This window comes from Oryctolagus cuniculus, chromosome 10 (genome assembly GCF_964237555.1).
Source record: "Oryctolagus cuniculus chromosome 10, mOryCun1.1, whole genome shotgun sequence".
In the NCBI taxonomy this organism is placed as follows: Eukaryota; Metazoa; Chordata; class Mammalia; order Lagomorpha; family Leporidae; genus Oryctolagus; species Oryctolagus cuniculus.
The window spans coordinates 26,832,637-26,845,009 of record NC_091441.1 but is presented as its reverse complement, the minus strand read 5'-3'; the positions used below and the strand labels follow the sequence as shown (position 1 = coordinate 26,845,009).

The window sequence follows — 12,373 nt, the reverse complement described above, 5'->3', positions numbered from 1 at the left end:
TAGTCAATCTCTTGTACAAAACATGTAATGGCTTTCCATGTCTATGATTTATTTGATCACTTACTCAACAACAACATTGTGAAGGCTTCTTCCATTCTAGGAACTAGGTTAGGGCTAGAACTTAGAGGGCCGGGGCTGTGGTGTAGCTGGTAAAGCTGTCACCTGCAGTGCTGGCATCCCATATGGGCACCAGTTCAAGGCTTGATTGCTCCTCTTCCAATCCAGCTCCATGCTGATGTGCCTGGGAAAGCGGTGGAAAATGGCTCAAGTCATTGTGCCTCTGCGCCGGCATGGGAGACCTGGAAGAAGCTCCTGGCTCCTGGTTTTGGATCAGCCCAGCTCCAGCCATTGCAGCCTTTTGGGGGAATGAACCAACAGATGAAAGACCTCTCTCTTTTCCCTCTCTCTCCCTCTCCCTCTGCTTCTCTGTAACTCTGCCTTTCAAGTAAATAAATGAGTCTTTAAAAAAAGAAAGAGCTTAGCTCTACACAACACAAGTGTACTTTCTGTTTTCACGACGCTTATAGTCATTAGATGAGAAATCATAGAAATAAGTATGAATTATGGAAATTATATGAAGGACAAATTTATATTGTATTTAATTTGGGAGATGAAGAAAGTCTCTGGTGAGGGGCATCCTGAACACTGAGTAGACACTAAGAAGGGAAGAATGGAGGGATGTAGGGTTAACTTGTGAAGCCCCACTAGCAGGAATGTGCTTGGTAATTTCCAGGAAAGAGAAATCCGGCCATGGTGGCTGGGCATTGTGAGAATAGACATGGGTGACAGAGTTTTGGCTACTGAATTAGGCAGGGACCAAAGTATTTATCCTCGTGTGTGTTTTTTTTTTTTTGTTTTGTTTTGTTTTTCTTTTTAAGGGTTATTGATCTTCTCTCAAGTGCAATCAAATGCCATTAATGTGTTTTAAGCAGGGAAATGTTAAAATTCAATAATTGTTAATTAAAAATCATTCTAGAGCATGCAGAGAAGGGAAAGCAGGTAGGAGAGGTCTTAGAGGTCCAGAGGAGAGCTGCAGGCTGGTGTCAGTGTGTGGATGGGTCCAAGGTCATACTGCACGTAGAATCTATGGGACTTTGTCGTGGGTTAGATAAAAACACTGGGAAAAAGAAAGAGGCCCAAGATGACTCTCATTTTTGTGATATGAGCCACTGAAAACACTATTTGCTGAGATGAGAGCTCCTGGAAAAGCAGTTTATTGGCCTGGGAGAATCAAGAGCTCAATTTTGAACACATTAAGTCTGAAATGCTCATGAGACATCCAAGTGGAGATAGCAGATAGACAGATGGCTATTCCTATCCGAAGCCCAGAAGAGAGGTCTTGGCTGGAGGTACATATCTGGGAGTCTTTGGCACCTGAAGGGCTGTGGGCTGTTTGAAATTGTTAAGAGAGAAAACAATGAGTGAGGGGTGAAGAGGGCCCAGGTCCCAGCCCTGATTAACTCCAGGAACATTCAGGTGGTGGAGGAGAGCCAGCCAGACAGCCTGAGCAGGAGTATCCAGAAATGGAGATGGGAAGCCAGGAGAGTGAGGTGTGGAGCCGCAGAAGCTGTGAGAAGACAGCTTTCCCAAAAAGGAGACACAGCTGTGTTGAATGCTGCTGCGAGGGCTAGTAGGAGCTTGTCAGTGGCGTGACTGTTGATGCGCCCGATCATAGCAGGTTTTGCGGAATGTGGGCAGTACGTGGTAGACCAGAGTAAGGTGCAGAATAAAGGTGAAATGAGGAACTGGAGACAGGGTATGTAAAACCTTCTTTTGTTTGGTGTGCCTGTCAAGGAAAATAGAGAAGTGGAACAATCATTGAGCCCAGGAAGGTTTTCAGTTCTTCTTTTTGGCTTCTTTGTTTATATTTTAGGATAAGAAGAAGTGAAACCTATTTGGGTGCAGGTAGAGAGTAGGTTGAAGATCCTTGGAGGACCGAGAGGTGATATTGATGTTACCAGTTCCCAAGAAGGTGGTCACATGGAGATGGACTGCACCTTTAGCAGTGTGAGGGATTGCAATGGGATGACGCAGAGAGAAGATGGGCAGAGAGACAGACAGGCTGGGGTCTTAGTAGTGAGCAGGTGAGGCATTTGCTTCTAGTGGACTTCTGGTTTCCTCATGATATGAGAAGTAAACATCCCTGAAAGTGGAAAGGTGGGAAAGGCCATCCCACCAGAATTATGATATGTATGTAGAAGGGGTAAAAGAACCACTACTCACAATAGAGATACAAGAAAAAAAATCCTAACTCCTTGGCTTGGCTTCTACTTGTACAAATACTCCCCATTACACACCAAGACAAATAAGACAAGTTTCTTATGTGGGACATAGCCACAAATACTACACATGATTTAATTCTGATTAAAATTGAAACAGGAGAATGCAGGATGGATCGTGCAAGAAAGGAGACGCCCCTAAACCAGTATGGGCACTGGGAGGCACAGGGGATACCATAGGCTTTGCTAGTGTTTTGTGGTGGCCTTAGAGCCAGAGCCAAAGGAAAAAACAAACAAACAAACAAAAACCCACCTGAGTCAGATGACAACAGAGCTATCAGGTTTAGCTAGGCCAAAATGTCAGGAGAGGTGAGAAGACAGGTTGGGTTGGTGTGAGAAACTCCAGAGGGTTCAGCAAGAGTGGAGTCTAATGTGAAGGTAGGGTGGTGGGTTGTGGTAAGTGATGGGCTTGGGGAGTTGGCAGAGAGAGGACCCTGGAGGCCATGAATGTGTTAAAGCCCTCAGATTGTCTTCTGCATGTGTTGGTGAACCACTGCAAGGGTCTGCATAGGGTAGCGGTTGGATTTTCCCTCATATATATATATACACACACATATATATATATACTTTTAAAGATTTATTTATTTATTATTTGAAAGGCAGAGTTACAGAGAGGCAGAGAGAGAGAGAGAGAGAGAGAGAGAGAGAGAGAGGTTTTCTATCTGCTGGTTCACTCCCCAAATGGTTGCAATGGCTGGAGCTGCGCTGATCCGAAGCCAGGAGCTCCCATGTGGTTGCAGGGGCCCAAGCACTTGGGCCATCTTCTACTGCTTTCCCAGGCCATACCAGAGAGCTGGCTCAGAAGAGGAGCAGCTGCGACTCATATGGGATGCTGGCACTGCAGGTGGTGGCTTTACCCGCTATGCCATAGTGCAGAGGCCCCTTTCCCTTTTATACTAATCAGGCTAGTGTTAAAAGTGATTTGAGGAACTGGGGGGATGTGACGGAGGCGGGGAGGTTGGTTAGCCAGCTGTGGCTGTAGTCCAGATGAGAGGCGGGATGAGATGACGGTCTACCCCAAGCCTTGGGAAGAAAGTTCCTAGTGATAGGAACTTTTTCCTTGTGCCAGCAGTGAGGAGAGGGAATATCTGACCCTTTTAGCTTCCACAGCAGGAGACAGAGATTTCCCTCCCAACGATACTCCTACAGAAGGGAAGTCCACCAAATAGGAGGTTTTTATTATACTGATGAATGTAGAAAGTAACGACAGATATTCACTCCATTATTCATCCTATAACTTTCCTTTTTACTCACATGTTTAGAAGATTTTTCAGGGGCCAGTTCTTTGGCATAGCAGGTAAAGCCACTGCCTGCAGTGCTGGCATCCCATATGGGTACCAGTTCAAGACACGGCTGTTCCACTTTCAATCCAGCTCTCTGCTATGGCCTGGGAAAGCAGTGGAAGATGGCCCAAGTCCTTGGGCCCCTGCGATACCTGGAAAAAGCTCCTGGCTCCTGGCTCCTGGCTCCTGGCTTCGGATTGGTGCAGCTCTGGCCATTGCAGCCAATTGAGGATTGAACCAGTGGATAAAATACCTCCTCCCCACCCCTCGCACCTTTCCCTCTCTCTGTGTAACTCTGACTTTCAAATAAATAAATAAATCTTAAAAAAAAAGATTTTTCAAGTTGGCAAGCACAGATTCACCATCTTTTTAAGTGCAAGATCTACTTACCAAGTAGATCTCAAAATCTACTTTGTCTGGATCATCTGGATCAACCCCAACAGGTCTGACCCATCAAGGAACTTCTAAACTTTGTTGCCTCTAAGGAACAAACCACGACTTTGACTTTTGTGGCTTCCTAGGTTTTGGCCAAGGTCGTGCCAATTTCTAGCCTCACCAGCCTTTCTACAGAGTGATTCAAGTTCATCATGCTATTTTTTTCTGAGTTTGTTTTCAAGCTACACAGAAAACATAAACCTGTGTATTCCTAGTCCTGGGCTTTCTAGGACCAAATCATAAATGCATTTAGTTTTAGATAATAGAAATATTATTATATTCCAAATATATTTTGAATCGGTTAAATACTAACAGATAAGGGGAAAAAAAGCCTTCATCTGTTTTGCACCTATTACATACCAGTAACTGCATAGGGAACTTCTTCACTAAAGGTAGTTTTTTTTTTCCATAGATTTATTTATTTATTTGGAAGGCAGAGTTACACAGAGGCAGAGTCAGAGGCAGAGACAATTATTCCATCTACTGGCTCACTCCCCAGATGACCTCAACAAATGGAGCTGGGCTGATCTGAAGCCAGGAGCCAGGAACTTCTCCTGTCTAGGTCTCCCATGTGGGTGCAGGGGCCCAAGGACGTGGGCCATCTTCTACTGCTTTCCCAGGCCACAGCAGAGAGCTGGATCAGAAGAGGAGCAGCCAGGTATTGAACTGGCAGAAGGTAGTTGTCTTCAGAGTAAGATGGTCTTCCCTGGTTTTTCTCAATTGTCCCATTGATTGCTTGGCACTAGCTACATTGAATAAGTTACTTTGGCAGTTTCTTTTAGAGTGTGAGAATAATTGTGTAGTGTATGATTAGGAAGATTTTCCAATTGTAATGATGTTGATCAAATGTCTGATCTGAAAAGAGCATGTAGACAAATGTGTACTGAAGAACAAAGCAACAACAAAAAAACCAAAAAGCCCAAACAAGAACCACCACCACCACCAAGAACAACAACAAAAGAAGAAGAAATAAAAGAAAGTTTTTCCCGAAAGGACAAGGAAATAGTTCATGGACGGTCAGCCACCACAGGTTAATGAATAGGGGACAGGAATCCAAACGTTGAAGTTAAAATATGCTGAGCAATGCATAATTGCCAGGCGTGATAGGCAGAAACTAGAGGTACAGGCAGAAAAGGCAGGTAACAATTTACAGCAACAAGAGGGCCACAGTGTGCAGACACCTACAGAGACCATCAGGTAGGACCACATATTTAGGAAATTAAACAAGTGCCCTGAGTCAGTTGCACACCTTGAAGGTTCAAACACAGCAAGTTGGGGCAGGCTTCCACATGAATCATTGTTGTCTCTTGCCATCCCTGGACTAAGGGTGAGCTGGGTATTTCTGTTCTGGAGTTTATGGCAAAGTTGTATTCCTCAGCTCCTTGACCTTCCCTTAACACGCCCACCCCAAGTACTTCATAGCTGACCCGAGAGCCACACCTGCTGTATGGACCTCACTTGGGTTCACCATGTTGTTTCCTTTGTGCTGTACAAAACAGAAGTGGGGCATGAAGAGGAAGGTGAATGAGATAAGGGAGTGCCACTTCCCTGGGAGAAACTCATCTACTTGCAGACTTGCAGTCAGAACCAAGGCTTCCCTGGAAAAATTCTGCAGAGCATGGACATTGCAATGAGTACTCTCAGTGGAAATAAACAACCTCGTTAAAAAGAACATAGCCTGTTACTCACCCTCACCCCGCTGCAGACAAGCAGCAGTGGCAATGATTCACCCTGGAACATTTGGTAACTTACGCGTTACCTCTCTTTGGGTATCTGCTTGTGTATTTATTTAGTTTTCTAAAGATCTGTCAGGTCAGACAATGGATGTTTATTCTTTAAGACCTTGGGTTCTGGAGTCAAGCATTGAATTTCTGTGGCCTTGGGCAAGTTGCTTAACTTCTCTAAGCCTGGATTCACTCATTTGAGTAATGTGAGAAGAAAGTGTACTCTTCCTGTAGAGAGTAAGTTCAGGATTAATTCTGTCCTTCCCCCATCCCCCACCCCCAAGCCCAGCTTCTGCCTTAAATCTCTTATCCAGGATACTGAGCCACAGTGAAAGCCCTGGATGGGTCTGGACCTTATACCTTTGCTCCTTAACTCCAGAGTATGCTTCTGTCCTAAGCAGGGACTGGCCTGTTTGCTTTCTTTTGGCCCCTAATTTGATTTTGCAAAGCCAAATATGTCTCCCAGAAGTAGGAATCTGCAGCACCAAATAAGAGAGAAAGCTAAAAATCTAAGACAGTGGCAGAAAAGCAGCTTCCAATTCACAGAAATCATTTGTCACATCCAATAGTAGAAGTAGTTGTCCCTGTGAGGGTTACTCCTACTAAACCAACATAAATCAGAATTATAGGAAAGTAGAGAGAGGTTATCTCTTAAGTTCACTTTTTCAGGTTTTTAAAAAAGGTTTATTTATTTGAAAGGCAGAGTTACAGACAGAGAGAGGGAAAGACAGAGAGCTTTTTCTCTGTCTTCCATCTACTGATTCACTATGCAGATGGTCTCAATGGTCAGAGCTGAGCTAATCCGAAGCCAGGAGACAGGAGTTTCTTCTGGGCCTCCCATGCGGGTGCAGGGGCCCAAGGGCTTGGGCTATCTTCTAGCTGGATTGGAAGTGGAGCAAAAGGGACTTATACCGGCGCCCATATGGGATAACAGCACTGCAGGTGATGGCTTTACCCACTGCGCCACAGCACTGGTCCCACACCTTTCGTTTTTTAAGCCTAAATCTTCCTACTATGGTACTATCTGCGATATGCTACCATATATTGATTGTTGATCAGAGGATAGTCCCCATACCTTAGGAGAGCACTCATGTTGCAAGCAGTTGTCTCCAAGATGGTGTCCTGTTTCTCCCATAGGCTGATTTTATAATAAGTCAGGTACTTCTGGAGATGAGATGATATGGTAAGACTGGTAGATCCTTATGTCTGTTGTAAATTAGCCCCTTAGTCAGAAGTAAGATATGGAATAAATGAAGGTAAATAGACATTCAGACAAGTAAGTTCATGGATGATGGTGTTGGCAAAAGCAGGGTGTGCAGCAAAGCACATCTAATTCCCGAATATATGTCTGTTCCAGAGAGAATTCCTGTTCTTGTTGGCGGAAGTTCAGTCTACCCGAACTACCTCCAGGGGCAGCTATGACTACCTGGAACATGGCGCCATGCTGGGGTACAGGGATGGTTGCTGGTGCTGGCGTATTGGGCGTATATGGTCAAAGACTGACCATGAAAGAGAACTTACATTAGTGTTTCTGTAACTTACAAGAAAATCTTCTACTTTATTTAGGCTAGAAGCATAATTTCCCAACATAATACTAAACTCAGTGGAAAATTTGAACCACTTCATTCTTTCTATTGTCTATATAAACTATATGCAATATCTATAAAGTATAGAAAATCCATTACTTGAAAATATGATAAAAACACTTGTAAAACCATTGAGGTTTGACTCTTTTTAATTTTTGTTTATTTTTGGTTTTGCTTTCTGGTTTTTGTATAGGGGCAGAAAAGGAATAATTTCATGTCTATTCTGTTTTTAAATTATTATCTTCACATGTGTCATGCTGACTTGTGCATTTGGGTTTGTCTCGTAGTAGGGTCTCTGCATCTAGTTTCCAAAGCGGGTCATTAGCCATTTATGCTCTATGGCTCTTATTGCTTCTACATTTGCAGTTTTCCCTACAAGTTGATCATTTTTATTCTTATTGGCCTTTCACAAATTTGTATGTGCTATTAGACTTTACACAGAAATAAATCCTTCTTAAATTCAATATTATATTTTAAAGATCTATTCACTTGGGAAGGAGAGAGAGAGAGAGAGAGAGAGAGAGACTCTGAGACTCTGACTCTTCTATCTGCTGGTTCACAATGCAAATGCCCCAATAACTGGAGCTAGGCCAGGCCGATGGCAGGAGCCAGGAACTCTGTCTGGGTCTCCCACAAGGGTGGCAGGAACTCCTGTATTTGATTCAGCATCTGCTACCTCCAGGAGCACTAGCAGGAAGCTGGATTGGAAGTGAAGGATCTGAGAGTCTGATATGGGATGTAGGCACCCAAAGCAGTGGTTTAACCTGCTACACTGCAATGCCAATCCCGAATGAGATGCCTTGATAGCATTTTACATTGTAGAATAGTAAATTAAGCTAGTGAGCATATCAATTTCTTCACATACTTATCATTTCTTGTGTGGTGAGAGCATTAAAATCTAATTTAAAAACAGCATGCCTTGCATTTTAACTTAACTTAAATGGTCCCTCTCTTAGGACTGGCCAGGAGTTTTCTCTGAATTTTCTTCCTCATATAATTATTCATACAATCATTATCCTACCACTTGTGTCCCATGCCATGCAATCTGATCTTTTCTATCCCACAATGATTGATTGGGTGCTTCTTAAGTGCCAGGCTGTGTATAGAGTGCTGTGGCTTCAAGAGGACACTTTTGTGTTTAGTGCTTGCTTATGTCTTTGTATCAAAACATGACCAATTTTGAGAGAAATGACAAAGCACTGGTTCCAGGGATAGCAGAAGGGAAACCTGGGAATAATTTTAGTTCTCGCTGGAGTGAAGCTCAGAAGCCGGATGCAAACATTTCTTGCCTGATCCTTCGTGAGCCCGTGTATTCCTGTCTACTCATGCTACGAGCCCCAGAGTAACATTTGTTAGACAGAGCTTGTGTCACACACCTCTGTCAGATTCTTGTTTCACTGTTACACTGCTTAAAAAAGCAGGAGAAAAAAAGAGAAATCTTTCCATCCAAGTACTCCTCTCTGATGGAAAGAGTACATGCAAAACCCCTAGTGTAAGCATAGAGCTCAAATAGATGAATTGTCTAAAATTGCTAAGCAAGCCAGCGCCGCGGCTCACTAGGCTAATCCTCCACCTTGCGGCGCCGGCACACCGGGTTCGAGTCCCGGTTGGGGTGCCGGTTCTGTCCCGGTTGTCCCTCTTCCAGGCCAGCCCTCTGCTGTGGCCAGGGAGTGCAGTGGAGGATGGCCCAGGTGCTTGGGCCCTGCACCCCATGGGAGACCAGGATAAGCACCTGGCTCCTGCCATCGGATCAGCGCGGTGCGCCGGCTGCAGCGCGCTGGCCGCGGCGGCCATTGGAGGGTGAACCAACGGCAAAGGAAGACCTCTCTCTCTCTCTCTCTCACTGTCCTCTCTGCCTGTCAAAAAATAAATAAATAAATAAATAAATAAATAAATAAATAAAATAGTAAAAAATAAAAAAATAAAATTGCTAAACAAATAAAACAATTTAAGAATCCGTGTGGTTTAAGAAGACTTGGGGCTGGTGCTGTGGCGCCGTGGGTTAAAGCCCTGGTCTGAAGCGCCAGCATCCCATATGGGCACCGGTTCTAGTCCAGGCTACTCCTCTTCCAATCCAGCTCTCTGCTATAGCCTGGGAAAACAGTGGAGGGTGGCCCAAGTTCTTGGGCCCCTGCGCCCACGTGGGAGACCCAGAAGAAGCTCCTGGCTCCTGGCTCCTGGCTCCTGGCTCCTGGCTACTGGCTATGGATTGGCGCAGCTCCAGCCGTTGCGACCATCTGGGGAATGAACCAGTGGATGGAAGACCTCTCTCTCTCTGTGTCTCTACCTCTCTCTGTAACTTCATCTTTCAAATAATTAAAATTTAATAAAAAAAGACATAATTTTGCATTTCATTTTATGACATACTTCTTTTATAATAAGCAATCATAAAATAAGTTTTAATTGTTCGATCTCTGCAATACTGTATAGCCAGATGTTGTTCGAAAAATTTGAGGGGCCAGTGTTGTGATACAACTGGTTAAGTCACTGCTTGTGACACCAGCATCCTATATCAGAAAGCTGGTTCAATTTCCATCTGATCTGTTTCTGATCCAGCTCCCTACTAATGCTCCTGGCAAAGCAGCAGAAGATGGCCCAAGTTCTTCAGGCCCTGCCACCCATGTGGGAGACCCAGATGGAGTTCCAGGTTCTTGTCTTTGGCCTGCATCATCCCTGGCTGTTGTGGCTATTTGGGGACTGAACCAGTAGATGGAAGATCTATTTCTCTCTCTCTCTCTCCTTCTATAACTTTCCTTTCAAAATAAATAAAGAAATGAAGAAATCTCTTTTCATAAAAGAATTTAAACCATTAGAAATGCATGCCTAGTTTATTCTGTGGCTTCTGATATCTTCTAGTCCACTAATGTGTATTCCTAGGGACCTGGCAACTCTGAGAGACTGGAACTAAGGATTAAAACCAAAATAGTTAGCCTAGCCATCATGGCCTCCATGAAGCTGTCCTCTTGGCTACTAAGTTGTCTTCTCCAAACCCACCTGCTCTCAGAAATGCTCAGGTGTAGCGGTCAGGCAGCCTGGCACACTTTCCATGTGACCAGTTTGGATCTTCAAGAGTATGGTTTGTTACCCCAGAGCCCATTGGTTTGGGTGGTTACTTTCCCCAGTGTGAACTCGTCACAGATGTAGGGTACTGTACTTTTTTCTTCCTTTTTCTCTTTCCTTCCCTTTCCTTGCCTTTTTTTGTCCTCTTTTCTTTTTCTTTCTTTCTTTCCTTTTCCTTCCTCTCTTCTTTCTTATAAAAAAGTGGTACAAGTACTTATCTCTTAATAAATTATAAAATAATTTCTATTATCTTCTCTCTGTCCTCTATTCATACCACTGTACAGGCTGACCATACTTCCCAGCTGCACCTGTCATCCTGGCATAATTATGAATGCTTCTCTTTCTATTTTCAAAAATGTCCCATATTATATGCTAAATTGTATCATCATTATGTGAATTTGTTCTTGCACTAAGTAAGTTGTTGAGGTTAAGAACACAGATCTATTTGGGTGGATGTGCAGGACACCCTCATGAGTGGTAACACCACAACCCTCTAGAGTCTAGAATTGCATCCCACAGAGTGGCAGAGCATGAATAATTTAGGTCAAAATTATCTCTTCTCTGCATGCCCTATTGCTGAGGTTTTCCAACTGTGGAATAGGCCATATGCAAACTCAATGTTAATTTTAACATACTGACATTATGGATGAATTAATCAAAGCTTTTCTGTCTGACACATTATATGTAGTCCTTACCATGTTTTCCAGTTATTGATGATAGGAAGTAGGTTTTGACAGCATGAACAATAGCCTAATAAACTGCCAAATTTTATTATGCTTTTTAAACATTTCAAATAATTTTACTGTCATTGACTCTCATTTATGATAACCTTGTGAGGCAGAGACTATAGGCATGACCGTTTCCATGTTGTGGCTGGAGATATTGTGGCTCGCAGAGTTTTGTTGATTTGCCTCTGGTCACATGGTAATGTTGGGGCAAGTAAGGCCCCTAATGTTATATTTCTTTTTAACCAGCTATTTCCTATGTGCTGAAACAGAGTATGGACCTCACAAATTCATTAGCTTAAGAAATTAAAGCTTACTTTTCAATCACATAGAGGCCTCTGTGAAATAGCAGCCTTTTTCCAGCTTGTGCCTATGCCATCTGGAACATGAGGTCACTGGGGCAGGGAACACAGAGGTGGACAAGCCACCTAGCTCTTAATGCCCTGACCTGAACGACACAAATCATTTGTGCCTATAGCTGCTGACAAGAACAAGTGAGATGGATAGAAAGAAGTATAAGGCAGGCTAGGAATTATAGAGGAGCTCACGGGCCATATGGGGACCATCATCTATTTCTATTATGGCCACCTTTGTGTGAATTACCTGGGAAGTCTTTAATAGGTACACATATCAAGTAAAGTACCCTCCTTGCTTCTGCATACTATAAAGAAAAAGTATGGAGGACTGAAAGATGAAAGATTGGCAAAATGTAACTGTTGATGGGTAATAAGAACTGTACAGGTGGATATTCTCTCTTTGGGTTTATCTTTGAGAGTGTACATTGTAAAAAGTTAAAAAAAAAAAAAAGAAAAATGTGGGGAGCAACCCGGACTGGACTGAGTTACTGGAATTAAGACTTATTCTATGCATCTGCTCTCCCACAATATGGCGCTGGGAGAGGAGGCAACAGCTTCTACCCAGCTGCCTCTCACCAACTTGACAAGCTGCAGGACCTGCTCCTGATTGGAGGAGAGCAGCGTACTCGGCGTGTGGGCAGCCGAGTTAGGATTGGCGGAGGAGGACTATAAAGGAGGAGAGAGATGGCATGCACCAGGAACATCTAAGAGGAACATCTAAGGGGAACACCTGTGCAGCCCCCGAGAGAGCCGGCCGGCAGTGTGCCGCTCCCCTGCGGAAGTGGGGAATGTGGCAGGGGGAACCGCCCTTCCACGGAGGTGGAAGGGACAGTAGCCAACCCGGGAAGAACCAGCAGCAAACCCGGGGAGGGCCGAGCAGACAAAAGAACAGCGCAGGGTCCTGTGTCGTTCCTCCACGAAGACG

At 44.0% G+C, this 12,373-nt stretch overlaps 1 non-coding gene across 1 annotated transcript; it reads left to right on the top strand.

The window, feature by feature from the left end:
* Positions 1–4,824: 4,824 nt before the first annotated feature.
* LOC127492565 (small nucleolar RNA SNORD78) lies at positions 4,825–4,888 on the top strand. Its single transcript, XR_007922075.1, has one exon. It is a non-coding gene; the product is annotated as a small nucleolar RNA SNORD78 (small nucleolar RNA).
* Positions 4,889–12,373: the final 7,485 nt, after the last annotated feature.